Genomic DNA, 27,703 nt, shown 5'->3' with positions numbered 1-27,703 from the left:
TATATTAACATTTTTTTTTCTCAAAGCATACAGCTTTCCTGTAGAGGATTTGGGTGTTGGGTTTATTCATGTGTAAATAGAAATTTCAGAGGACATTTTCAAAATGAATGTGTATCAACTTTTAATGATTTTTTTTGGTTGGACATTCTCTATTTATCAAGAAAATCTGACCTTGTATGAATGTCTTTTCTTTTTTATTCTCTCTGGTTATTCTTACTATGTTTGTTTTCTATTCTTCATAAATCATTGCTAAGCACTGAGCTACTATAATATTGACTTTTTTGAAGTTGTGCTTCGTTGAAAATTGGAAGCTTTTTAAGATCAACAATATAGTAATTTTTAAACTGCAAGAAGGCTTTGAACAAGACAGACTGTCAACATGATAGGATATCTATAAAAACTCTTGAAACTTCTAAATTACAGTAACAGAAATTCACAGGAAACCTTGCCGAGTCTCATAAGTGATGCCTTAAAGACTAATTAGTAAATGAAAATCACTGAATTTCTTTACCAACAAGAAATAGTTGGAGAAAGCAGTGGAACAGAATAAAGTCCATAGTTCTAGGAAATTTTGAGATAGACTCCATTTTAGACACTATTTTCAAAGGCACCACTCATGAGCTCACAAAACGATTCCCTCATGCTTTCTTGTATACTGCTTACACATACAATTTACAAAGACTTTTCAAATAAATGGCATTTATTTTCATCAACCCATTTTCCATCCGGATTTGAAGAAGCAACTCAACATAAGGATTAAGATTGTGTATTTTTCTGGAGTTAGATAGGGAAGATCACTTCTTTTCTGATTTAAGAGTGCAATTAAAAGTCTATATGCTCTGTGTCACAGTATTTGAAACTTATAAATCAGGCTAACAAAATAGTAAATACTATTCTTTCCAACTCTTCATTTCTTTCTTCCTTCCCTCCCTCCCTCCCTTCTTCCCTTCCTTCCTCCCTTTCTCCTTTCCTCCCTCCCTTCCTTCCTTTTTGTTTTTAGAGGGTCTTGCTCTGTCGTGCAGGTTGGAGTGGCAGTGCCAAGATCACAGCTCTCTGTAACCTCAGCTTCTCAGGTTGAAGCTATTCTCATGCCTCAGCCAGTTGAGTAGCTGGGATTATAGGTTTGTGTCACTATGTGTAGCTAATTTTTGTATTTTTGGTAGAGACAATATTTTACCATGTTGGTCAGGCTGGTCTCGAACTCCTGGCTTCAAGTGATCCAGCCAACTTGGCCTCCCAAAGTGCTGAAATTACAGGCATGAGCCACCGTGCTTGGCCTATAACATTCTTTTTTAAAGACAATATTCCAGTTTAGAATTCTCAAACTTCTTAAAGTTCTACACTGAGAATGACCAGAAGAATCCTGGAACCCCTATCCTGGCCTATAGACTACTAACTTTTCTTCTGCCTGCTGTGTTGTGCGTCACAGAAGACTTATTGCACACATATATGAACATCCTAGCTTGTATATCTAAACTCTGTTTAAAGATTCCTGTAACCACTGCACTTATGGTCAGAAGTGCACATCCTACCATGTATTAAACTTAAACTTCTGGCCAAAGTAGAAGCAGGAGCCAGTCCAATTTAACTGGAAATTCTTATTATCTCATTTTTTGTTCAGTTGAAAGGTAAAGGATGGGATTGTATATCCATGAGTATCTTGGTTTCCTTGCCCCATGGCAAGAGACATGGACACAGGACTTAAGTAGGATTTCCTAATGTGTAGGAGCCAGGGAAGGGGCCCCTCTGTTAGAGTTTAAAGGTGGTATTACATAGAGGCCTCAGTTTAAATTTATTTTCCATCCCTCTAAGCCATACCCCCACAGCAGAAATGCTATCTTTCCAATAGGTGCAAAAATTGCCTCCTGAGGTATAAACAAAATCTTTTTCTTTTATACACAAGGCACATATAGACATAGAATACTTAAAAAGTATATTTGTGCTATTAAAATTTCATGGAGGAAATGGAGAAAATTAGAAAAAAATGGGGCCTAAAAAGGTTCCTTAGCCTCTTAATGAAAATAATAGAGGGAAATAATAAATGAAAAATGACATTTGAGAAGAAGGTTTGAAGCAGTAGTCTGAAGCCAGACTGATTGAGTCTGTAATTTTGCTGTACTACTTAGTAGTTGTATGATACTGGAAAAATTATTTAACTTTTTTTTTTACTTAACCCAATTTTTTATCTTTAAAGTGAAGATAGTCAAAGTGCCTACCTCAAAGAATTGTTAGGATTAAGTGATTTTTTCAATGTTCAATATAATGTATGGCATATAATGCACTCCAAGAAAGGATTTCTTAAGAAAAAAAGTTTCCTCTTTTGTAAAATTTGTTATATTTCATGTAACAATAGTGTCTATCCCATAGGATGGTTGCCAAGATTAAATGGAGAGTACCTGGTAAATGTACAAAATTGTTAACTAATATTAAAATTAAAAACTGGAACATGGGTCCAGAAATATATAACACAAAAAATAATAGATATAACAAATTTTTCTGTTATATAATATATTTTTGGCTTTTACTGCAAATACTGCTAGTACTTACTGCTAGCATGTTTTCCTAGTTTTGTTTATAAGTTTAAATACCTGAATATTTCCTCTCTTGAATAGGTTTTATATATATATATATATATATATATATATATCAACCTAAGTTCAAGTAGAATCCTGGATAAATATATAGTAGCATGCAAGGATGTTAGGCTTTTCACTTCATAGATGTTGCCAGAATAATAAGATATTGACAGTCAAAAGAATGAAGCGAATTTATCTGTCACCAAAGTTGTCCATCTGGTATGAAAAATACTGAGTGTATTACTTTTGTCTACACAGAAAAAAGTCAGGTTAATGTTGTATTGAAGTATTATAATTCCTGAAAATTGCTTTAAGCATGAACCTAAAAGCAGATACTTTTCTTGTTTCCAAAATTTATTTTCCAAATTAAAAAAAAAAAACTATCTTCAACATTACTCAATATCAAGAAAAGACCATTGTCTTGATCTTAGATGACTGAAAATTAAAATCTATTTCTCTAAAGTTTCTACCATTGTCTATTTTTTCTAAAATAAGCTAATGTAAGTGTATTATAATCCACATACTATCAAGAAAATATTATTTCATTGATAGATATAGATTAAATATCATCATAATTTGTTAGATGTAAAAGAATTGTTACATAGGCATTTAAAAGCTTATTTAGAAGGAAAGTTTAAATGTGTAAAGAGATCACATGGGTCTGCTATAATTGCCAGTGTGTTTAAGTGATTTATCACTGAAAATTCCTACAAAGATTATTTCAAATTATATTTTGAACAGTTAAACAATTTTTGGAATATTGACAATTTAATGATTCAGTTGCCAATTACTGGCTTAGAATCCTCATTTCTCTATCCCCAAATGAAAAAAAAAAAAAAAAAGATCTCTGATTTTCACATCAAATCCTAACTTCTTTGAAAATCATCAAAAAGCAGTTGCACAGTACTTTTAGATATAAAGGTTATAAAGGTTGCATGGCATCATTTGAGACAGAAGATCTATTTCTGACAACTAAAAGTTCACTCAAAAATCAATCAAATCTCTATAAAAAGTTAACCTGTCAGGGATTCACAGAAAGTTTGAACAACATAATCTTTTTCAGTTTTAATCTTTTAGCTATCTTGAGACTTAAAATATTTATCAAATCAGACTTATGACATAAATATTTCTGAGTAAAATGGGGTCAAGAAAATATGGCATCAAACCAATGTGAAAAGCAAAAGACAACATTGTTTATATTTGTAATAATATGTTCCTCATAAGAGATGTAGGAAGAAAGGAATGTAGCAGTTCAAAGTGCCTTAACTGAGTGTGATTAATACTAATTCTCCTTGTTTCTTTTGCCATACTCTTGTTTATCTACCTGATCTATCATTTTCTTATACTTTAACAACTTATCTGTCTTTACCTCCACCTATGTCCCATCTCTTTTCTTCTTCTCGCTTTGCTGAAGACAAAACACTTGGATTAAAATGCAGATCAATAAAATACAGTTTTGCCAAAACATTCCTTCATTCAATGTGCATAATCTAGTGCCAATCAGTGTGTAAGACATCTCTGTTTACTTTCTGGTAAGATATTTTTCTTCTTTTCGATGGCCGTGTATTCATTCTGTTAATGATAGTTTCTATAAGAGGAAGCCCCAAATCCATGATTGCTAAAAAATAACTAATGTTGGCATTCACCCAGTTAAGAGTTGCAGGTAGCGGTAGCAATGGACTCTCTGGATTGAGTTGTAAAGCCCAAAACGAAAAGAGCCAAGAGGTTCCTTGAGAAGAGTGAACCGAAGCTCAATGAAAATATTGAAAATGCCACACTGATTAAAGGCAGAAATGCAAATGCAACAGTGACATACATGTACCCCAAAACCTAAAACGCAATTCTCTATATATGTATATACATATATATATACACACACATATATATGTATATACGTATACGTGTATATATATATATATATATATATATATATATATATATATAAAGATATGTATGCACTGAAAAAACCATATGGTGTACTGTATAAAAAGAAAAATATTACAAGACCTTTTGAGGATCAGACATCACTGGAATTCTTTTCAAAGAAGTCAGATTGTTCTTTGTTCATATTTGGCTCCCACAATAAGAAGCGGCCAAATTAGCTAGTCATAGGTCGTATGTATGACTACCATGTGCTGTATATGATTGAATCAGGTATTGAGAATTTTGTCTCTCTAAAAGACATTAAGAACAGTAAATGTCCTGAGGGAACAAAATCCATGTTAATATTTGCTGGTGATGATTTTGATGTAACAGATTATAAAAGACTAAAAACTCTTCTTACTGATTTCTTCAGAGGCCCCACAGTATCAAATATCCACCTCGCTGCATCAGAGTATGTTCCACACTTTACTGCACTGAATGGGAATATTTACTTTCGAAGCTATAAGCTGCTGTTGAAGAAATCTGGTTCCCGAACACCACGGATTGAATTGGAAGGGATGGGACCCTCATTGGATCTGGTTCTGAGGAGCACACGTCTGGCATCCGATGACCTTTATGAATTATCTGTGAAAATGCCAAAAGCTCTCAAGCCAAAGAAGAAAAATATCTCCCATGATAGTTTTGATACAACTTATGGAAGGATTCATATGCAGAAGCAAGACCCTAGCAAACTATAAACCAGAAAAATGAAGGGGTTGAAGAAGTGACCTGCAGAAAGGATAAGAGAAGACCAGGAGAGAAAGTCAAAAAGAATTTTTTAAAAATTGATGGAAAATAATAAGTAACTAATGCTGAGTTCTTTAAAGTTCAAAACGAGTTTTTCCTGATAGGCAGTTATCTCCCCTCCACTTAGAAGATGATTTGAGCATCTAGGAGTCTTCCACATCATGGCTTACTACCTTTTTAGAGGGCCTCCAAATTCACAGTGATGACAGCATTAAGCAAGCAGAAGAGGAAAGGACATGGGGATCATCCATTAATGGTCTTACACGCTAGGTCTAGAAGCAGCTCATGTCACATCTCTCATATTCCATTGGCTAAAACTCAGTTATATGGTCACATTTCTGCAAGGAACACTGAACCATATAATATAGCTATGTGCCCAGGGAGAAGAGAAAATGGGCTTAGTTTTATAGGAAGTGTAACCGCTACGTACAGAAAGCTATAAGGTAATCTAAAAGTTAACAGACTCCAGTTAAAATAAAATGGTTTTATGATGGTCTAATATGTTTTCTAAATATAACTGGAAACTATTAAGAATAAGATTAATTATGAAAGTCACGACCACATTGTAAAGGGGATTATTTGAAAATGAATTTAATTTGTGTGATTTAAAATAGAGAATGGCATTGATTTGGTGAGAAAAAAATCTTTCCTAATGTCAGCTTTATTAAATGAAAGTCTAAAGATTATGTTGCATACATTTTATTTTGCCTTTTTAAGTATAGAAATCATATGCTAATATTGAAAGTCTAGCACATGAAGGGTACTGTGTAGTCCGTTAAGTATGGAAGTTCAGAGAAGTATAAGATAACCAGAGTGGTTTAAAAGGCTTTTGAGAATCCTTCTAAACAAATTCAGCTTTTCAGAAATACAAATGGGCCAGTGGGCTGCTTATATCAAATACAATTGAAAGTAATATTAAAGAAAGATTGCATAGTTTTCAGTAAATAATGAAAACAGAGTGGCTTTGAATAGTTGCTGGTATGCCAAGGGGAAGGTGGTTTCTAAAATCCCTCCTGTGCTCCTCTAACTAATCTTGTTCCAGGGTAGTTGGGGAAGGCGGTTGGTGGTCAAGGCTGATTCAGCCACCAAAAAGAAAAGCACTTGCCGCTTTGCATGAATACCTGCAGTTTATGATAGTAATTGCTTCCTGTAGCCTCCCCAAGAGAATGTTGTCAAACTTTTAATATTTCCAGTATGATAATTAAGAAATTACTCAGAAAAGTATAGATATGCATTTTTATTTAAAGTAAAAATATAGCCATATTTTAAGGTCCACTTTACATCTCTATTATTTAAATTTATTTTCATGTTTCCTGTTTTTTGTTTTGTTTTTTTTTCATGTTTTGGCCTTTCTTCCTCAATGTTTCACATCTACTAATATATTGTAAAATTGTATCCCTTTAGTTATGATATCTCTGATCCTAATTTCTTTCTTATCTTGGGTTTGCTTTTGATAATCACTGACACATCAAAAGGTTTTATTTGTAGATGTAAAATTTATCAATTTTTTTCTTTTATTGAATCTGGTTTTTGAACCATGTTTAGAAAGATTCTATTTTGCTCAAATTGTAGAGAAAGTCACTCATGGTTTCTTAGTATTTTCATTATATTTTTGTCTATTTGTTTTATAATCTTTAGACTTCTTACTCATTTTGAAACTTGTTCATGTGTATAATGTCATTTCAATACACCTTTGGCCCAGTGATATGGTATACTGAATTTTCATAAGCATTTTAGCTTGTTTATAAACTTTTATGTTTCATTTACATGTCATTAACATACTATTTTATTACAGTCTCACATATTTATTTAATCAATTTTTTTTGCAGGGGAGACTGTGTATTTTTTCAAGCAAGTTTGGTATTTGGGGATTTAGGTGACTGCTGTTATATCAGATATCTGAAAATCTGCTAATCTGTTTGGAAATCTTCATTTCATTCCATTTAAAATAACATTTCTTTATACTTCTCCTCCTCTCATTCAACAATACTATTAAAAAACCATGAGATAAATGAACTTTCTATTTTTTTGTCTGCGTGGACTAGCCCAGTTATGTACAATAAACTGTCTTACTTTTTTGTTTATTTACAAAAAAATGAGATAACAATGCTAGATGGAAACAGATGATAGTTATTTTCATCCTTTTTCTTATTTATTCAAATCCACTCAATTATTCTATGAGGTCTAAATCATGGAATCATCTTTTATAATCCCTGTTGTCTTTGAAGTACCAATTCTATTGACACATGCTTTAAATTGTTTCTTTCTTTATTTCCCTCTTTTGGTTTTCCTATAAATAGTAAGTTTCTCAGCCTGAAGTGTCCACCCTTTTACTGTTATTCTTTGCTTATTGGGAAGGCTGATTGTTCTTACCTTTAATCTTTCCATTTACAAATCTATAGACCACAAGCATTTATATTTTCATAAAGCTTACTTTTATTTTTTGCTTTTGCTTGCAATGGATGGTGCTAGTCTCATTCAAGTTTATTTACTCAACATGAATGTCTTTGCTAAGAGACTGATTGAGAAACTGTAGCCCTTCAGAAGACAAATGAACAGCTTTAGGGATCTGGAGGAAGACTCTGGGAATAGATTTTTGTTTTTCTCTAGTTACTTCATTCTTCCTACACTAACAAGCCTCTTTGTCTTTGTACAGGCTTTTCATGATTTATGAAATAATGCCTTCTCACTTTCATTTCCTCTTACCTATCTAGACTCTTCCAACAAGGCTTTCAGTCTGTACCACTCAATTTAGCATTCAACAGTAATAAACAGTATTTTTAGTTTAATGCGTCACTTCCAAATCCAATATCCCATTTAGTCTATACAAGATCCCATGCTGGCTGCTACTGTTGTAGAAAATTTTTAAGAGCGACCAGGTGCAATGGCTCACACATGTAATCTCAGCACTTTGAAAGGCTGAGGCAGGAGGATCGCTAGAGCTCAAGTTCAAGACCAACCTGGGCAACATGGCAAGACCTTGTCTTTACTAAAAATGTAGAAACAATTATCAAGCTTGTCTACTTATCTGTAGTTCCAGCTGCTTGGGAAGCTAGGGCAGGAGGATTGCTTCACTTGAGCCTGGGAAATCCAGGCTGCAATGACCTATGATCGTGTCACTCAACTCTAGCCTGGGCAACAGAGTGAGAATCTGTCACCAAGAAAAAAAAAAGAAAAGAAAGAAAGAAAAAAAGACACAGAAAAAGAAAATTCCTAAGACCCTCTATAATGCCTGAACAGCTGATCAGATAGGTACTCCAAATGAAGATGTATATTTTTTCCCACTACCTTATATTTTATCTAGCAGGTATATTGTATTTATTTTCACACATTTAACATTTAGGTTGTTTTTAATTTTTCTCAAAATAGGCCTACAATAAAAATTTCAGTTCACATTTTTTTTTCTTTTCCCATGTAAAAATAGGTATCACTTTCCTTTTCCATGAACTTAATCTTCATATCAAAATTCATTAATATTAATACCAAGATTTCTAAAAAAATGAAACTTCTGCATTAATATTGGGCTTTAGTAATGTAAACACAGAGAGACCACATAATTTTAAAGTTTCCTATATATCACAAAATAGTAAAATATTAGTTTATTCAATATTAATCATATATTATATTATCATTAATGGCAAGAGTTATACTTCTCTTTTCATTTTTATTCTTTCTGTCCTAGACTGGGAACTACTTGTATTTCTCTTGATCAATGATCAATTTTTTAACTCACTGCATTAAATCTTAAGAAGGAGAGGTAATAATCCTGGCTTTAATGCCCTTTCAGTACAAAGTCTGTTAGGTCAATGTAGTAGTAGCAGAAGATTGAAGATATATTTAGGAGGTAAAATCAATGAGACTGGTTAATTGAGGGGATAAGGTTGGGGACAGATAAAGAAAGGTGTCATAGATAACTTCCAGGTTTAAAAGTGGACACTAAAGTAATAATAATGAATCTACCATTTCTTTGTATCATAGTGTTATTATTATTGCTATTATTAATTTTTTTTGAGATGGATTTTTTTCTCTGTAACCCAGGCTGCCATGCAGTGGCACAATCTGGGCTTACTACAACCTCTGCTTCCTGGGTTCAAGAGATTCTCCCACCTCAGTTTCCCAAGTAGCAGGGACTACAAGCATATACCACCACACCCAGCTAATTTTTGCATTTATTTATCTATTTTTTTATTTTGTGGTAAAGCTAGGGTTTCACCATGTTAGCCAGGCTGGTCTTGATCTCCTGACCTCAAGTGATCCACCTGTTTGGCTTCCCAAAGTGCTGGGTTTACAGGCTTAAATCACCAGGTCTGTCCCATTTGGCTTTTTTCTTGCTAATTTGTTTGAGTACCTTGTACGTTTTGGATATTGGTCCTTTGTCAGATATATAGATTGCAAAGATTTTCTCCCACTCTGTGGGTTGTCTGTTTACTCTGCTGACTGTTCCTTTTTCCATGCAAAACCTTTTCAGAATGAAGTGCCACCTATTTAATTTTGTTTTTGTTGGATTTGCTTTTGGGTTCTTGGTTATGAAATCTTTGCCTAAGACAATACCTAGAAGGGTGTTTCCAATGTTACCTTCTAGAATATTTATAGTTTAAGGTTCAAGATTTAAGTTTTTGCTTCATCTTGAGTTGATTTTTTTGTAAGGTGAGAGATGAGGATCCAGTTTCATTCTCCTGCTTGTGTCTTGCCAATTATCCCAGTGCCTTTTGTTGAATAGAATGTCCTTTTCCCATTTTATGTTTTCATTTGTTTTGCCAAAGATTAGTCATCTGTAAGTATTTGGGTTTATTTCTGGGTTCTCTATTCTGTTCCACTCATCTAGATGCCTGTTTTTCCAGTACCATTCCGTTTTGGTGACTATGGCCTTATAATATAGTTTGAAATCAGGTAATGTGATGCCTTCATATTTGTTCTTTCCAGAAGTTAAGTATATTTTACCTTAAATGAAGAAGAGCCTTGATTAAGAGATATAATTAAGGATCTTGAGATGGGGAAATTATTCTGGACTATCCTGTTGAGCCCAGTGTAATCACAATGGTTCTTAAAAGTGAAAGAGAAGTCACAAGAAAGAGCCAGAGGAAAAAAATTATTACAGAAGTGGAGATCAGAGTAATGTGTGTAAGAACTCAGCCAACAATTGTTGGCTTTGAAGATGGAGCAAGAGAGCCATGAGCAATAAATATAAGAAACTTCTGGAACCTGGCAAGGACAAAAACATAGATTCTTCCCTGGATCCTTCAGAAACAAATGAGGCCCTGCTGACATCTTAATTTTAGCCTAGTGAGACCCATTTCACAAAACTGTAAGCTAAAAACCTATAAGATTACTTGTGTTTGTTAAGCCACTGAGTTTGCAATAATTTGTGACAATAGCTATAGAAAACGGGTCTTTCAATGAACCAAGTGTTATTTTTCCCTGTTATTAGCCAGTCATTTTAATTTAATTTCATTGACTAATATCAAGACTGAAGTACTCACCTCTATGGCTTATAAAACTATTATAATAAATCTCAAAAAAGTACATCTTCATTGTACTCTATTTTAATTCCCAGAGTTGTTAACAAGCAAAAATGGACTGTGAACATATGATGTTTTACTTGTTTCTATTAGTAGCAAAGTAGGAAAAAAAGTTAAAATGTGAGCAGTTAATGGAAGAAGCAGAATAAACCAAGAAATCTAATTTATGTGCCAAACATAATGTAAGTTACATTCTGAATTAACTAAAATTTTGTACCTATTGTAAATAGTTTAAATTTGTCATAATTCTTTTATAGATAAGTACATATATTTATATACATTTATTTATTCATATATGTTAAAAATATTTCACTCCTACCCAGCAATCCCATTACTGAGTATATATCCAAAGGATTATAAATCATTCTACTATAAGGACACATGCACACGAATGTTCATTGCAGCACTGTTTACAATAGCAAAGACCTGGAACCAACCCAAATGCCCATCGAAGATAGACTGGATAGGGAAAATGTGGTACATATATACCATGGAATATTACGCAGCCATCAAAAACGATGAGTTTGCGTCCTTTGTAGGGACATGGATGAACCTGGAAACCATCATTCTCAGCAAACTGACACAAGAGCAGAAAATCAAACACTGCATGTTCTCACTCATAGGCGGGTATTGAACAATGAGAACACATGGACACAGGGAGGGGAGCACTACACGCTGGGGTCCATTGGGGGGAAATGGGGGAGGGACGGGGAGGTGGGGAGGTGGGAAGAGACAGCATGGGGAGAAATGACAGATACAGGTGAGGGGAAGGAAGGCAGCAAACCACACTGCCATGTGTGTACCTATGCAACAATCTTGCATGTTCTTCACATGTACCCCCAAACCTAAAATGCAATTAAAAAAATATATTTCACTCCTTGAAATCTGAAGATTGGAAGCTAATAAAAGTCAAATGAAATACAGTAGTCACATTTTTATATTTTGATTATAAACATATGACAATTATTATTATTAAAAGCCTGTGTTTGGAGGGTTTTAAATATAAGTGTATGGAATACTTATTTTGGATTCCATAGCAGGTCATTTGGAACATTTTATGTTGACTCTAGTTTTAACCAAAATTATCAAATAGACCCTTGTTTTAGTTCAGAGACAAAATGTTAGGTCAAGCTGGTTCTACTGGTATTTTAGTCATCGGTCATGAAGGGAAACATGACCTTATCTTACGAAGAAACAGAAATATGACCACCATCTGGATCCTTATCTCTTTGTAATGCAGCCCTGGTAATAATTCCAAAGACCAGTAATTCCAAACAGTAATTCAGTTACAACTGTCACTATATTATTAAACAGTCAGTGATTATACAAAAGTGAAAAAAATACTGTCTCTCCTCTATGTTAGCTGATTTGTAAGAGAGTTGATATAGGGGTAAAAATAGAATTGTGATAGATTTCCAAGATATTATCATTGAGGGAAACTAGTAAGGAGTATATAATATCTCTTAATAAACATAAATTATATATCAACATTGGATGTATAGATAATATCTAATAGAGTATATCAGAGAAGGTATTATTTTCTGCAATTACAATGTGAATCTACAATTATCTCAAAATATTAAAGTTCAGTTAAACAAAACAATGGAGTTAAGGAAGCACAGAGACTTCATGGGATCTTATTTAGACACAAGGTTGCAAACTAAGTAAATATATGCTTTGATTCTCTTGTTTCACAAGTTGTATGCTTGTTGAATGAAAACAGCTTGGAATCCAGAAACAACCTATACGCAAACCCAACAAGGGTAGCTTCCTACAAAGGGAGTAAAACTTTGTAAATGCATGTTTTTGACTAAGCAAATTGTAGCACAGATGGCTGAATGAGAAGTTACTGTATTTACAGAAGGGCATCTGCTACATTTTATTTAACTATATTTAAAGAATTTTTTTTCCTCTCATATCTTGTACCTATGTTATTACCAATGCTCTTCAATTCATTTAGCATCTTTGCATGCTTGGTATGCTTTTGAGTTTCTAGCACAATTAGCCTCAACTGTAAACTATATAGAAATTATTTTCACATATACATTAAATTGAGGTAGACACAGCCCTGGAAGGGTCTGACAATGGCTACTGTCTCCTTCTTGCCATCCATTGTGCAATAATGCAGACAGGGACCACACTGCATGTCATGTTGAGCCTTTGCGTGGTGAGCCTTCCTCCCTATATTTTTTCTTGCCGGTGAAAACAGAATTTTAGGTCAGCAGGACTTTCAGTGGGCTGAGTGACCAAGAAGAGCAGTTTAGGAGATTTGGGGTGCATAGGCCTGAATTTGGAACAATTTCAGTTGAAAAATATAGTGCCTGAACTATTATAATTTTTCCATAATTTTTTGTATGTTCAAAAGAAAGCACAACTGCATCTTGAACTCAAAATAAATAATTTGTTTTCTTCAAATGCTGTAACCTTTACCAGATGGCTAAGAGTTGTTAAGGTTATGATACAGAACAATTTTTTTTGGTATTAATATTAAAGATGTAGGGGTCCATAACCAAATAAAGTTCTAAAATGTGCTTTATTTGCTATAGATTTACTAAAGGAAAATCTTGGGTTTTTTTTCATATTCTCACAGTAGATAAAGAAAAATCTAATTCAATGGTTTGAATTGCTGCTTAAAGACTATTTTTATCAAAACTACCACGTAAACTTTATTCAAAATTCTCAACAATTACCCTCAAAATGTTTAGGTTTATTTGATCAGGGTTAGATCAAGTTATCTGTATGTTTAAATGCTTTCTGATAACTATAAAGAGCTGCTATGTTTGGAGACCATTACTTTAGCTCTGCTTCCAAATGTATTCCTTACTTCAGTGACTTAGAAAGGTCATTTGCCATCATGTATATGCATTGATTATGTGGCAAAGAACTCACTATTTTTCAAATCAATTAATTACTTTGTACTCAAAACTTATGGTTATACAGCTATGGATAATTACTTTGCACAATAGTGGAAAGTAACAGTGATTGTATACCAAAGTGTATCAAACATTTTATGAAATATTGAAAATCTTGCAAAAATAGCCTCTCAGAGATTAAAGTTAAGTATAGATCAACTTTAGAAAACATACTTCTAGGCTGAGCACGGTGGTTCATACTTATAATCCCAGCACGTTGGGAGGCTGAGGAGGGTGGATCACGAGGTCAAGAGATTGAGACCATCCTGTTCAACATGGTGAAACCCCGTCTCTACTAAAAATACAAAAATTAGCTGGGAATGGTGGCGCACGCCTGTAGTCCCAGCTACTCGGGAAGCTGAGGTGGGAGAATTGCTTGAACCCAGAAGGCGGAGGTTGCAGTGAGCCGAGATCACACCACTGCACTCCAGCCTGGGTAACAAAGCAAAATTCCATCTCAAAAAAAAATCTATATCTATATCTATATCTATATCTATTTCTATATCTATATACTTCTAAAATGTTTCTAAGCTTCCATTTCATTAACATATACATGTCAAATTTCAGTATAAACTTCTATACCTTCTATCTTGTTAATGTAACAGATATGTAGCTCTAGGTGTGTTTTATTTTTCTCATTTTACATGGTGAGGAAATTAAGGTAGAGAAAGCTAAATGACTTTTCTAAGATCACATATTTAAATATGTGAAAGTAAAGAGAGTAAGACAGGATTTGCAATGTTGTCCATTTGACCAAGAGTCCCTACTTTTAACCACCCCATGTCTATACATGAATACACACACACACACACACACACACACACACACACACACACACAGAGAGAGAGAGAGAGAGAGAGAGAGAGAGAGAGAGAGAGTACAATTATAAATATATAATAATTCAGGTAACTTTTCTTTAAATTCTAATTCTGTGTTATTTTAATTAAAAATTATGTTTTATCAAACGACTGGTGAACCTGTCATATTATAGATAGGAAGGATGTTTTCTCTGTAACATGTTATCAGGTATACAAAAGAAATTGGTATACGAAACAAAGAACTTTCTCATCCTGTTTGTTATTTAATCTCAGTATGATCTTCCTTAGAAAAATCTTTTCTCTCTTTTGAATAGAAAATATTTATTTTATTCTTTTAAATAGTTGTGCATTTCCATAATTAATTTTTAATTGTGAAATAAACAATATATATTTCCCAGAAGTATGAAGATGCCTAATATCATATTTTAAAATGTTAATTTGCATGAGTATAATAGGCATGCAGAAAAATGAAAAAGTATCAGCACAATACATACTTTCTTAATAAGGGTGCCAATTCAGAAACGTAGGTATAATATTGGTACATAATTTTAGGCATTTAAACAGTTTTCTTTGTTGCTGCTGTTCTAAATAATCCCTTAAACAAGGAAATTATAAACAGATAATATATACAGTTAAGTACATACATTAAATCAGACATATTCACTTATTTTTATACCATAAGTGGTATTTTTTTATGTTGGGTTATTCAACTAAATAAACTCTTTTACCTAGACTGTTTAGTATTAAAAAGGAAATTTAGGTAGACTATATGTATTTTAAATGATATATTCTATAATTAGAATAAAAACACTAAGATTTAAGACAAATAATATTTTTTCATTTGTTATTTTCTTAAAAAATTTCTATGATGTTCAAGCAATTCTAGATGGTCACCTCTATAACCCAGGTACTTTTACCTTTTTAGTTTCAGAAAACATGAATTTCCTTCATGTTTCCACTCTTAGGCTATTTTCACTAACTAACTCTAACAGAGCTTATTTAGATCCAGAGAAGAGCTCTTCATCACATTCATTAATGGCAAAGTGACTTTTTCTTTGAAATTCATAGAGATGATTAAATGTTTAGTCTTTATAATTCCAGCTTTTTTTATTGTTGTTTTCAAGAATGTGAATGATAAAAAAGAACAGTGCTCCACAATATTAAATCAGAATTACAACATTACCTAAAAGAAAAAAAAATCTACCCAATTAGAATTTCCTAAGAAGCAAAATACTGTATACTATTAAAGTGTAGATTTTTGGAGTTTTAAGATGAGTCACAATAACCTCTATTAGTATTATTACTAAGACAAGACCCCTTAATGATAAAAAAAAATTAAAAATAATATTTATTAGTTATGTAATTTTCTGTAAAGTAATGCTTGAAATATAGAAATATTCTCTTAGAAAAATATAGTCTTTTCATATTTAAGAAAAAATGATTTCCTTTAAACAACTGTAAAGGTCACTCTACTTATTAAAACCAACATAATTCAATTTGTGAAAGAAAAAAGTTCTATTTTCATATATTAATCTTAGCAGAAATGAAGGTAATTTGAAAGATCAACTGATAAGAACTTTTAAATCATGAATCTCCTGAGCTGTGCTCTTCAACTGGCAGTTTAAAAGATTTTTATATTCCCCTTTCAGCATGTGTTTTATCATACTAGCCGGGCAAGAAAATTAGAGATGATGGAATTAGGGTTTGGAAAGAGGAAAAAAAAAAAAACAGTGACTACAGCACAGAAAGGGTTTGTTTTGAAATGTAGACTTCAGCGAGATAAGATAGCTAAAACAGTATATCTGGCAAGACTCAGTGGGAAAATCTGAGGTCTGCTAAAAGGGATTGATGATAAAGATCCCAAAGGTATAGTGTTTGTTTGGTCTTGTTATAGAGTCATCAAGTTTTGTTTACATAGTTTTGTCTAGTGGAGAAACATTGTCACTGCCTCCAGATACATGAAAGGAAGCTATGCCAGTGAAAATGTCTAGAAGGTGATAAAGAATGTTATGCAATTTTTTTCTCTAGAATCTAAGTTTTTCTCAATTTGTACAAAGCTAGTGATATGTTCCTTTAACTGGGTTCTAACTAAGAAAAACCAAACTTCTTGAATTATTTCTCTTCTTTTTATGGTATAGTCAGGATTCATTTAGAAATATAGGAACCCCTCTGGTCTTTTCAAGAAAGAAGACTAACACAGACAATTAACTGCTTATAAAGTTGTCATAGGGCCATAGGATTAGTTAGAAAAAGCTACCTTTAGGTTCATTCATAGCCCTCAGAGAATCAGAAGGTCACTACCGTCCAGTAAGAAAACTGTCAGTGATGGTCACAGTACATTGACCCATTAATGTAGGCAATTTGCAGAGAAATGATCAGATGTCTGGCAATCTCCATGCATCTGCCTGCTAATGCCAGAAAATATTAATGTTTTATACTTTCCTTCAGCATTGCAGATTTTATGTGAGTGCCTTTCATTGGTGCTCTCTGATTAGGATCCTACGGGAGAAAGATCTGAAATGTAGTTTCTTGTCTTCTATTTCTGTGATAGTGGGAATAAATTGTAAAAGCAAAAATTGCACCAAATAATGTTAAACAGGCAAAGTTGATTCATTCAAGGCATTTGCAATAGAGGAGAGATATCAGAGCTCAGCCTAACTTCATCTGCACTGAAACAAACAAAAGCTGGGGATTTTTAGCTTTGTGGTGATAGGGAGAATACACGCCATCTGTGTTCACTCATTGGCTTTACCCAAAGAAAAAACAAAGTTCCTGAAATCTTTGTGTCAGGAGATAGTTTTACAATCCGGAGAAAGGCACATAGGTGGGATCCTACTATCCCATGGAAACTGGGGGGCTTATCTTCCTTAATCATTACATTTCAAAGGGATGGCTCCCAGACATATTTGAGTTGTTGAAGGAAAACAACAGCAAAACAGTAAAAACAACAAAATGATCAAGAAACATTTTTAAAGATTTTCATCACAAAGGGGCAAAAAAATATATATAAAAGTACAAGTTTTCTAAAATAATTGTCTTAAGAAAAAGTCAAAGGCCTAGACTCAGGAAGAAGCCTGTGTAAAGTTTAGTCAAGATGAGGGAGAACATTAAGATTGCTTTTGTCAAAAATAAAATAAGTAAGTATCATGCTGGTTGCCAACTGCCTATTTTACATCTGTTCCTTGGCATCAGGAGCCAGGATTTATAAAATGCTTTGCGATAAACTTCTTCCTCAGGGATTAATTAAAACTCACACACCAAAACAAAATAAACAAACAACCTGAGTTTTTGTTGTGTCCTTACCACATGCAACATACTGTACAGTGTGTGGCAGCAACAGATGGGATCAAGGGATGGTCTTGACCTTTTCTTAAATATTCGTAAGCAAATTGTCGACTGTTATGCAAAGACACTTTAAAGAGAAAAGTATTTTGAGAACAAATAATTTAAAATTCTTCATTTCAAATGCGGCATGAAGCCTAGGTTTGAATTCCAGCTCCATTACTTACTAACTTGTGTAAGACACAATAGTTTTTAGCTTTTTTTTTCTTAATCATATATGTTGCCACTGGGATTAAATAATAGCATGTCTGGTATAAAATACATGCTAACTAAACACATTTTTTTAATCCTGGTGTTTTGTTGTTTTTCATGGAGAATGGAAATATACCTGAAGGGTGAATACAATTTTAAATTTGGACAGATTGGGGATTGCAGAAAAATGGTTCATAGAGTTATGTTCAGTTTTCTATCTAAGGTTAAGTAATAGAAAATTTAGATTCAACTATCTCCACTAAGGTTTAGTTAGCTAAAAAATAATCTGTTCAAAGTTTGTAAGTTTGTTTACATCCTTCTTTTAAAAATTTCTATCACTCATTGTGGATCAGAATTTCAGTTTTGATGGTACTATAAGTTTGAAATGTAAATTTTATCATGTATGGCATAACAGACTATTATTCAGTGCAATAGAAGTGAAAAATCTATATCTCATATTTTAATTTGGATAACAAATGTTGAAAATCTTAAATGAAAATGCTTACATTTAATCTGCTCTGGCTTTTGCTTTGGGTTACATGCAAAGCAACTGTCATGGAAAAACTGCAATGACACCAAAACTATGTCACAGAAAACAGAAAGTCATTTTATGCAAAATATATACTTTTTAAACTTGTAAGTAATAAGTAAAGAATGGAAATCAAAATAATATTCCTTTAAAACAATATTAGCCTTAATTAATTTTGTGTTGTACTAAATTGATTACAATTCAGATACTAGAAGTTTTGCAAAGGATGGATTGAATATTGTTTCTAGCAGAAGAAGAAAATAATAAGATAATTTTAAAAGAACTAAACAATTATTAGTAGCAGTGTACTTCATCAGTAGGGTCAGCCCAAGAATTGTGAGACATGATGGAAAGACAATTAGTTTGGAAACTAAAACACACAGACTTCAAATCAACTATAGAACTGTTAATAACAGTGACTGCAATGGTTCTTGCTAGCATGTTTTGAGTACTTGCAATGAACTCAGCATTGGATACTGTTTTATATCTTTATATAAAGATATAAATTGGATATTGTTTTATATCTTTATATGTATGGCTTAAAATTAAACCACTTTAAATTTTGTTTTTAGCTATGTGATCTCAAGTAATTTTCAACTTTCTTGGTGTCAGGTTTCTCACCTGAAAAATGGGGCATTGACTGGACTGGGTGGCTTTTTCCAAGACATTAAATGCTCCTATTTTCTCTTCTGAATGTCTCTTTACTCTTTAAGAAAGTATATCTCTACTTCTCCTAAGTCACTACAATATCCTTTTTTATAACACACTTTGGAATATCTTAAATATATCAATTAGCATACCTCATTATAATTTGTATGTTGGTTCAACAGGAAGCCAGGCACAAACACAAGTCCATCCATCACACAGCAAATACTCTGTTTATGTTTGGTTGCTCTTTGGGCTGCTTCTAGCTTCTTCTTTCGGCTCTGCTGTGGACCTCTTTTCTCTCCATGTCACAAGAGGTCTTGCTCTAATTCTTTGACGTTTTGGCTCATTCACAGTGAAAGTAACAGTTATCTTTTTGTTTTAAAAAATGAGTTTAATTCAAAACCCTTTGTGCCAAGTCAGGCATACTACAGCCACCTCACTTGCTTACTCCTTACTTCTGTGAGGTAAGAACCAATTTACAGCTGAAAAGAATAAGGCATATTTATGGAATGGTACATGATATAGTGTAGTCAGAGAACAAGGAGTGTTGGTAGTGAGCTAAGGGTTTTGCCTGGAATAGTAGGTAAATCAGCATATGGGGAGCCCATTGAATGCCTTGGTGGAAGTTTGGACAGACACACTAAAACCAAAATGTTAACTATTTTAAGGAGATCTCAGACCTGAAAAAGGAAAAGGCTAATTTTGAAAGGAAAATTTATGGAATGAGAATTTGTTCTTGGCGGATTCTATATCTCCTCCAATGCTGTCTTCTTCCTGATGCTGTTACAGTTCGGTGCTGCTTAAATTCTACAATGTCTTTCCCACCCCTGAGTTTATTGCCTTTGTGTTACACTCAATTTTTGTTCTATTGACATTCACATTAAAGGATTCCTGTCTTCCTTTTTCTGGCTAGTTTTGTCACAGTTGAGGGATTGTAAATTTCTCAAAGAAAGTCTTTTGTTGTAAGAAAAGAAAATGACTGTCTTCCTGACAGAATAATATCAGAACAATCAGCACAGGGTGAGAATACACTATACTGAACTTTTTAGTGTGTTCTGTTTCTCTGCCTTAAAGCACTATTCAGAATGTAAGCTTTAAAATTGTTTCTTTACTGGAAATTGTAGTGTTTGGGATTTTAATTCTTTACTGGTGATATGTTAGCTATTAAACCATAGCAGGAGATGAATTTAGAATGCTCCTCTTATATGTTTAAGTAATGTATAACAACTTTTCTCAATATATATGATTAATATATTTGAATTACAAAGCAGAAAATGTCATTCTGATTTCTCCCTCTCTTAAATACTTTGATGTGATTATTGGTAACATAAACAATCTGAAAAGGATTTCAAATGCAAGCGGTTGATAAATAAGATTTCAGGGACAAGGTTATTTATACTAAGAAAAAATGTGATAATGTAGTCTAAGGATGTCAAAAGTAGGACAGAATATCATTTGTTCTTTCATCTCTGTAAGTTTCTAAACAGAAAATAATGTGAAACCATCTTAGGAGAACACTAAGCAGAAATCTAAGATTCTGAGTCATTTCTTTGGAAAATCTCTTCCTCTTGAGTATGGGAAGAGCCAGTGACTTCCTTCTAGCCAACAGAACAAGGCAAAGGTGACAGGATAGTCATTCCATGATCTTAGCCAACTGGAAGAAGGACCTTCCAGCTTGCCTTGAAGAAACAAGGTGCTATATATTCTTAGAACTGTGCAAAGCATTTAGTAAGGGCTATATATGTTCTTTAAACAAAGATAGAATAAATAACTCAAACTACATTTTAAAACTTCGAGTTTTCATTTTCAGTTATTTTCTACTCATGAACTATTTTCTTCAATCACAAAGAAGTACAAAGTTAAGGCACAAACATTAGGCATTTTTCCCCTCAAATTTTCTGGTGTTTGCATTATGTTCACAGCTGCCTGGTTTCAGGCTCTTACAGGGTATGATATATGAGATTAGGTAATGCATTATGTTTTCAATTTAGTGGCTCTTTAAGCTCTGAATTTATCATGATTATTTGCAATAATCACATTTACTAGATAATTGCCAGACATAATTTTATATAAGTGGATATTTTTTAAACCAGGAAAAAGACGATTTTCAGAATTCCATCATACTTTGTCATTTGATTAAGTGAATCTTATATTTTTTATCTGATCACAATACTTTTCAATAAAATTCCCTAGAGAAATTTGAGTTTGTTTGCATTAAAAATATGGTTGTCCAAATCCTTTGTCACCACATTTGAAAGCCATGGAAAGGCCTGTTCTGAAACACATCAAACATTTGACAGTAGTTGGACACTGTGAAGTGAGTCCAAGCAAATGTATCCTGATTCTCTCTTATCTGTGTTGTCTCTGCTAAGTTTTAGAAAAGCAAGCCCAAGGCTGGCTCTGAGCAAAATGTCAAGTTGGAAATCTTCAGCCTTTTGTTCAAAGCCTTGCACATTTTGTCCCTTCTCTACATTTTCAGTCTTAAAGCTGATTTTCCCTTGTGCCCCAGGCTGCCCTTATTAACTTTCAGGCTGTCCTGTGAAACATCTTTCCCCTTTACTGCCTCTGGCTTTTTGTGCAAGTTGTTACTTCTGCCTAAACTATTTCTTTGACTCCATATAAGATAATATTTTTTCCTTGCCCATTCACATTTACAGTCTCCAAGATGCGTTCATGGATATACCCAAGAATTTTATGTCTCTCTTGCTTCTTCATATATTTTTCCATCTCTATTGAGACATCAGTATGATCTTTGAACCTAATAACGTATTTACATGTAATGATTTGTTTCATTGTGAGCTACTGAGACTCTGTACCTGTAGTTATTATCTACTGTGGTCCTGTGTGCAATGCTTTGGAAGGGGTGCCTGTTAAATCATGCTTGCTGAATAGGACCATATCGAAAGAACCAAGGCATCTAGATTTGAAAGCCTGAAGGCATAGATTGTTTTTAGTCTGTATCATGATCAGGACAACTTCAGATTGAATTTGCTTAATCTGTATAAATGCAGACTGTCTACATTAAAGGACATAATATTGTGAAAGTATTTAGTAAACTACAAAATGTGATATAGGCATCGATTACTGACATTCCACTCTTTCTGCATTTTTGGGTGCTTTCTCCCTTTTCTTCTACAATTTAGGGTAAAGTTCCACATCTCAAATTTGTCTTACCTTTATTTACTGATATCATTTACTTTAACTAATTCTTAATATGATAATGCAACCTTTAGGTGGAAGTCTATGTCTACACTTCTAGTTTAAATATTATAGTTAACATTTAGAAGTCCAATGATACTCCTTAGCATACTTGCTTCTGTTAAACAAAAGGGTAACAGCATTGTAATGACCAATAAAAAAGTGTAATATGTGCTATTGGAATAATGGAGACATCATTGAAGAAGGGCAGAATAAATCTTTTGTAATAACTATAGGAAGGTAAAATTTGTTACCATACTATGAAGGGGTTGCTATGATTTCAAAAATATGAAGTAAAAGTCACTGAGGTATTTCCCTCTTTCCACCCTCTTGTTGGCATTTCTACCTCTTTTGTAGTGCTTATGAGATTTGGTACTTAAGTCAGCTTAGAGTTAGTGTTTTCCTAGTGATGCAAACCCAAATTCCCACCACTCTAAAATGGTAACTGAAAAAAATATACATACCTCATAGACTTGTTTAAAGGATCAAATAAAAGAAAGTCCTTAGCACAGAGCAGAGTGTACACTTGATATTATTATTTATTATTTATAACTGAATTGGACATCTTTTACATACTTTTAAAGTTCTTTCTCTAGGTTCAAAAATTTTATAGTTAAGGGAAACCAGTTACTTAGGTAAATAACTCTTAATTATTTGAGGGAGTAATTAAGCCATTTTACATAATGAATCAATATTTCTGAATTGTGCTGAATGTAACAATAGCTATTAAGCAAAATAGATTTTAGAGAAGGAAAATAATATATTCATTGCCCCAAAGTGTGAATTATTAAGACTTGTATTTATCTCATTTTTCATATTACATTCATTTTCCTATATTACTATTTTTATAGTGGTTGCAATATAGTATAGGGAGCTAAAGCAATAGAAGGGAAATATAGAGCAATCACTCAATTTGCTTAATATATAATCTAGTTTTTAAAATGTTGAGCAAAAAGCAAACAAAAACTGAAGTACAAACCATTTCTAGATTTTCTATATATTACTTATAGAAAACAGATTATATATAATCTGATTGCATATTATATATAATTATGTGTAATATATATAAAATCTGATTATATATATTAAAAAATCTGATTTCCTCACTAGCATTGGTAATCATTTTGACCATATTAGTAAGGCAATAAATATACATATAAAATTATATTTTATATATAATATATATACAATCTCTTTTCCTCACTAGTACTGGTTATCATTTTGACCATATTAGATAAAGCAATAAATACAATCTTCAACACTTGTTAGCTGCAGAATCTTAGACTCTGTGTGTTTTAGATAAAGATTTATCTTGACTATAATGTGGACAATAATTGTCCCTCTTTCCTGCAGCTGGTTGGGATGATTAAATAAGATAATGATACAGAACAATTGCATTCTTTCAGAGTAGGTGCCACGTAAGTATTTCCTATAATGATTGTTGTTGTTGTCAGTAATATTTTTATACCAAAGTTACATGCTATGTCTCTCAGAAAATGGGAGAAGAGAAAAATTTCTAGAAAATGTTATCATGTGAAAAGTCCAGGTAAAAAGATTTCTTTTGGAGTTAATTGCTAGGAATTAAGCTTCTCTAAGAACATACATATTTTCTGTAAAGATTCTCTTTTGATTTGCCATTAAGAAACTTCAAAATAAAAATCAAATCTGCTTTGGCAAATATGTAGCAATTTACAGCTTACTTATTTTTGTTTTAGTCTCTTTCTCATTTCTCTATTTTGAATATTAATTTATAGTTCCAATAGTCCTATATTTTAGTTATTATAGGGGGTTTAATATCTTTATTATATGTAATTATACCATATATCTACTCATTTGTGTAATATATATTGAGTGTGCTATGTATAGTATTTTGTGCTAGGTGCTTGGGGTTCAATGGCAATGACAAGAAAAAATACTAAAAAAAAATAGACAAAACCAAAATCCCTGAACTCATAGAAATTATAATCTAGTCAAGGAGATTGCCATTAACAAATAATTACAGATGTAAATGCAAAACTCAAATAGTAAGTACTATAGACAGATGCACGGTGCTGTAGGCATGTTTAACTGAGTAAATAGAAGTTCACTAAGTGCTGACCAGACTGCAGAGGATATCAAAGAAATTCCCCCTGAGGAATACTAATTCATCACTGGAGTATAGCAGCCCTTCAACATCTGGAGAAGAGCTATAGCATGAAAGAAATCTCCTCAATGGGAGTGTAAATTAGTTCAACCATTGTGGAAGACAGTGTGGCAATTCCTTAAGGACCTAAAAATAGAAATTCCATTTGACCCAGCAATCCCATTACTGGGTATATATATCCAAAGGATTATAAATCGTTCTACTATAATGACACATGCACGCGAATGTTCATTGCAGCACTGTTTACAACAGCAAAGACCTGGAACCAACCCAAATGCCCATTGATGATAGACTGGACAGGGAAAACGTGGTACGTATACACCATGGAATATTACGCAGCCATCAAAAACGATGAGTTCCTGTCCTTTGTAGGGACATGGATGAACCTGGAAACCATCATTCTCAGCAAATGGACACAAGAGCAGAAAATCAAACACTGCATGTTCTCACTCATAGGTGGGTGTTGAACAATGAGAACACATGGACACAAGGAGGGGAGCATCACACACTGGGATCTGTTGGGGGGGAAATGGAGGAGGGGCAGGGGTTAGGGAGGTGGGGAGAGATAGCATGGGGAGAAATGCCAAATGTAGGTGATGGGGAGGAAGGCAGCAAATCACACTGCCATGTGTGTACCTATGCAACAATCTTGCATGTTCTTCACACATACCCCAAACCCTAAAATGCAATAAAAAAATGTAATTTAAAAAAAATAAAAACAAACAAACAAATAAACAAAAGAAATCTCAGATGCAGAAAGTTGGAATGGCCGAGGAGAGCAAAAAAATCCCCATAGGGACCTCCAGTAGAGGTCCCTTTCCCCTACTTCCCCACCCCCTACTCCCGGTCCCAGAAACACTGGTAGTGAAGTTCTAACAGCAAAGTACAATCTCACACAGTTGAGAAAGTTCATGGCTGAGAATTACAGCAAAAAGCATGGGACATTTCTGAATTCTTGTGAGTGCTGAGAAGCCTAGCAAGAGGCATGTATTCTACTTAGAGGAAATTTACACCATGCTTAAGACAGAAAAAGCGTTATAAGATATATAAAGAAGCAACAAAATGTGATACAATCAAGAGGAAAAAAGTTAATGTAATTGTACATACAGGTGGCTTAGGTGTTAGAAGGACTAGAAAATAACTTCGAAAATAACTGTTACCAGTAGTTATGTTCATAAAACAGACTTAGCAAGTCAAAAAACAAAAACAAAACAAAAACAAAAACAAAAACAAAAACAGAGCATTACTTGTTCCAAGGCTCTAGAAAAATCCAGATAACTCATAGTTTTTCAAACTTACCAAAGAGCTGAGGAAACAAAGAAGCCTCATTTAGTTAAACTTTAGAAACTGACAAGTTACACACATAGGACAACAGAGTCCAATAGTTCTTATCGTCCATATGCAGAACAATTCAAAGAAGAACTTACTATAAATAGAGATCAGTATAATCCAGAGAAACTTTAGCCAAATTTTACATGGACTCATGAGCTGGCAAAAAAAAAAAAAAAAAAAAAAAAATGCTAAGAATCCTGACACAAAGAAATTCTGATCCCCACCAAGCATTTCTTTTTCATGGGGTTTTATGGAGTTCTTGGGAGTCATATCAGAAACATTAACACAGTAAAATGTCTCAAGTGCTTCCTTTCCCTCTTACTACCAGTGTGACCATAATTTCTGTGTATCCTAGTAATGGCTTGAAGTGATTAAATATTAAAAGCCCAATTGGCAGACAAGTATTAGTTCAATGATTTTTCAAGGTGGCTATGACTGCCCATTTGGTCTGGGTATCATTTCCAACTCATATTCAATCTGAAGGTCATCTTTGATGCTGAACTGAGGCAAGTATAAACTATAAGTACCCCTCCTCACCACGGCACCTTCAAATACCAATTCAGGAAAACACCAGACACTGACACAAGAACAAAGAGACTGAACAGATGGTATATTTAAGAGAAAAATGAACACACATTAAAAAATTGCAGCCCCACATTAAAAAATGCTGTTCACAAATAACTATTGTCAGGCTTTTTAAATGCACATTGAGGAAACAAAGTATTCCTAAAATCTGAATCTGTGATTCAGCTACAATTAAATTTGAGCAAATGCTTACAAAGATGTTATTTTCTCTGTAATTATTTGTAAACAACTTGATACAGAAGGATGCCATTTTTCAAATCAGATATGGGACAAGAACAATGGGGATTCCAAAAAATGAATAATCATAGTGAATGCCTGCCACATTCACTACTTTCTCTAGCGCAATCTTAGAAACTATGTATAGTTATGACACATAATCAGATTTAACTTTGTATTAACTGCATATATATACTCAAATAAGATAAAAAACTTTTTAAAATAAAATTTTATAAGTAATAGCACTAAGCAATTTTTTATATTCTGTAATTTTTAAAAAAGTGGATAGTGAGGTTTATCCAGTATAGGTCTATGTAAAAATCTGCATCACTCTTTATAAAAATATCATTAAAAAATAAACTGGGATATAAACACCACAGTAAAGCAATATTTGGCAACTTCTTTCTCCTGAAAATTTTTGATAAAAACAAAATGATTTTCTAGAACAACTGAGTCTGCTTTCAAAATGCATACTGTTATACATATAAATATACCACACCTCAAAAGAGATCTTTTACTTGTTTCAGTGCTAATTTCTAATTCCAATTCACTGAAAAAGTTTTAAAAATTTCTTAATCAGCTTGATTAAAGGAATACTTCCTTGTTTATACATCATCCCCATTTTGCTTTTAACATTGTTTCTACCATATACATTTTTTTCTAGAATATTTTCTACTGGTGTTCCACTGTTTTTATTAATCATGGTATCCTTTTAGTCTTTGCTTAGCACTTAGATGTATTTGAGATTTTCACTTCTCTCCTATTAGCTATGCCAATTATCTGCTGTCTTATATGCTTGCTGATGAGATGGAATGAGTAGGACTGGGACTCTGGTCTCATCTTCCTCATTCTAGTTTTCACATCAATGTGAAATACAGTATGTGATGATCACATGGCCCAGGTTACCTACCCATTCCAGGGGACATAGCAGTTTTCACATAACTTGTGCCAACAATTAGATGTTCTTATTACTTTTGGGGGTTGGTTCTTCTCAAGCTTTCTTAATTTGAAATGTGAGGAGAG

At 33.2% G+C, this 27,703-nt stretch overlaps 2 pseudogenes; one reads left to right on the top strand and one right to left on the bottom strand.

Moving 5' to 3' along the window:
• The window catches only part of LOC101033307 (elongation factor 1-alpha 1 pseudogene), a 303,417-nt pseudogene that overhangs the window by 86,013 nt on the left and 189,701 nt on the right, over positions 1-27,703 (bottom strand).
• Positions 4,525-5,310, top strand: LOC101050796 (ribosome production factor 2 homolog pseudogene; annotated as a pseudogene).

Source organism: Saimiri boliviensis, chromosome 6 (assembly GCF_048565385.1).
Source record: "Saimiri boliviensis isolate mSaiBol1 chromosome 6, mSaiBol1.pri, whole genome shotgun sequence".
Classification (NCBI taxonomy): Eukaryota; Metazoa; Chordata; class Mammalia; order Primates; family Cebidae; genus Saimiri; species Saimiri boliviensis.
Note: the sequence above shows the minus strand (reverse complement) of the source record. Positions and strands in the feature narration are given on the sequence as shown.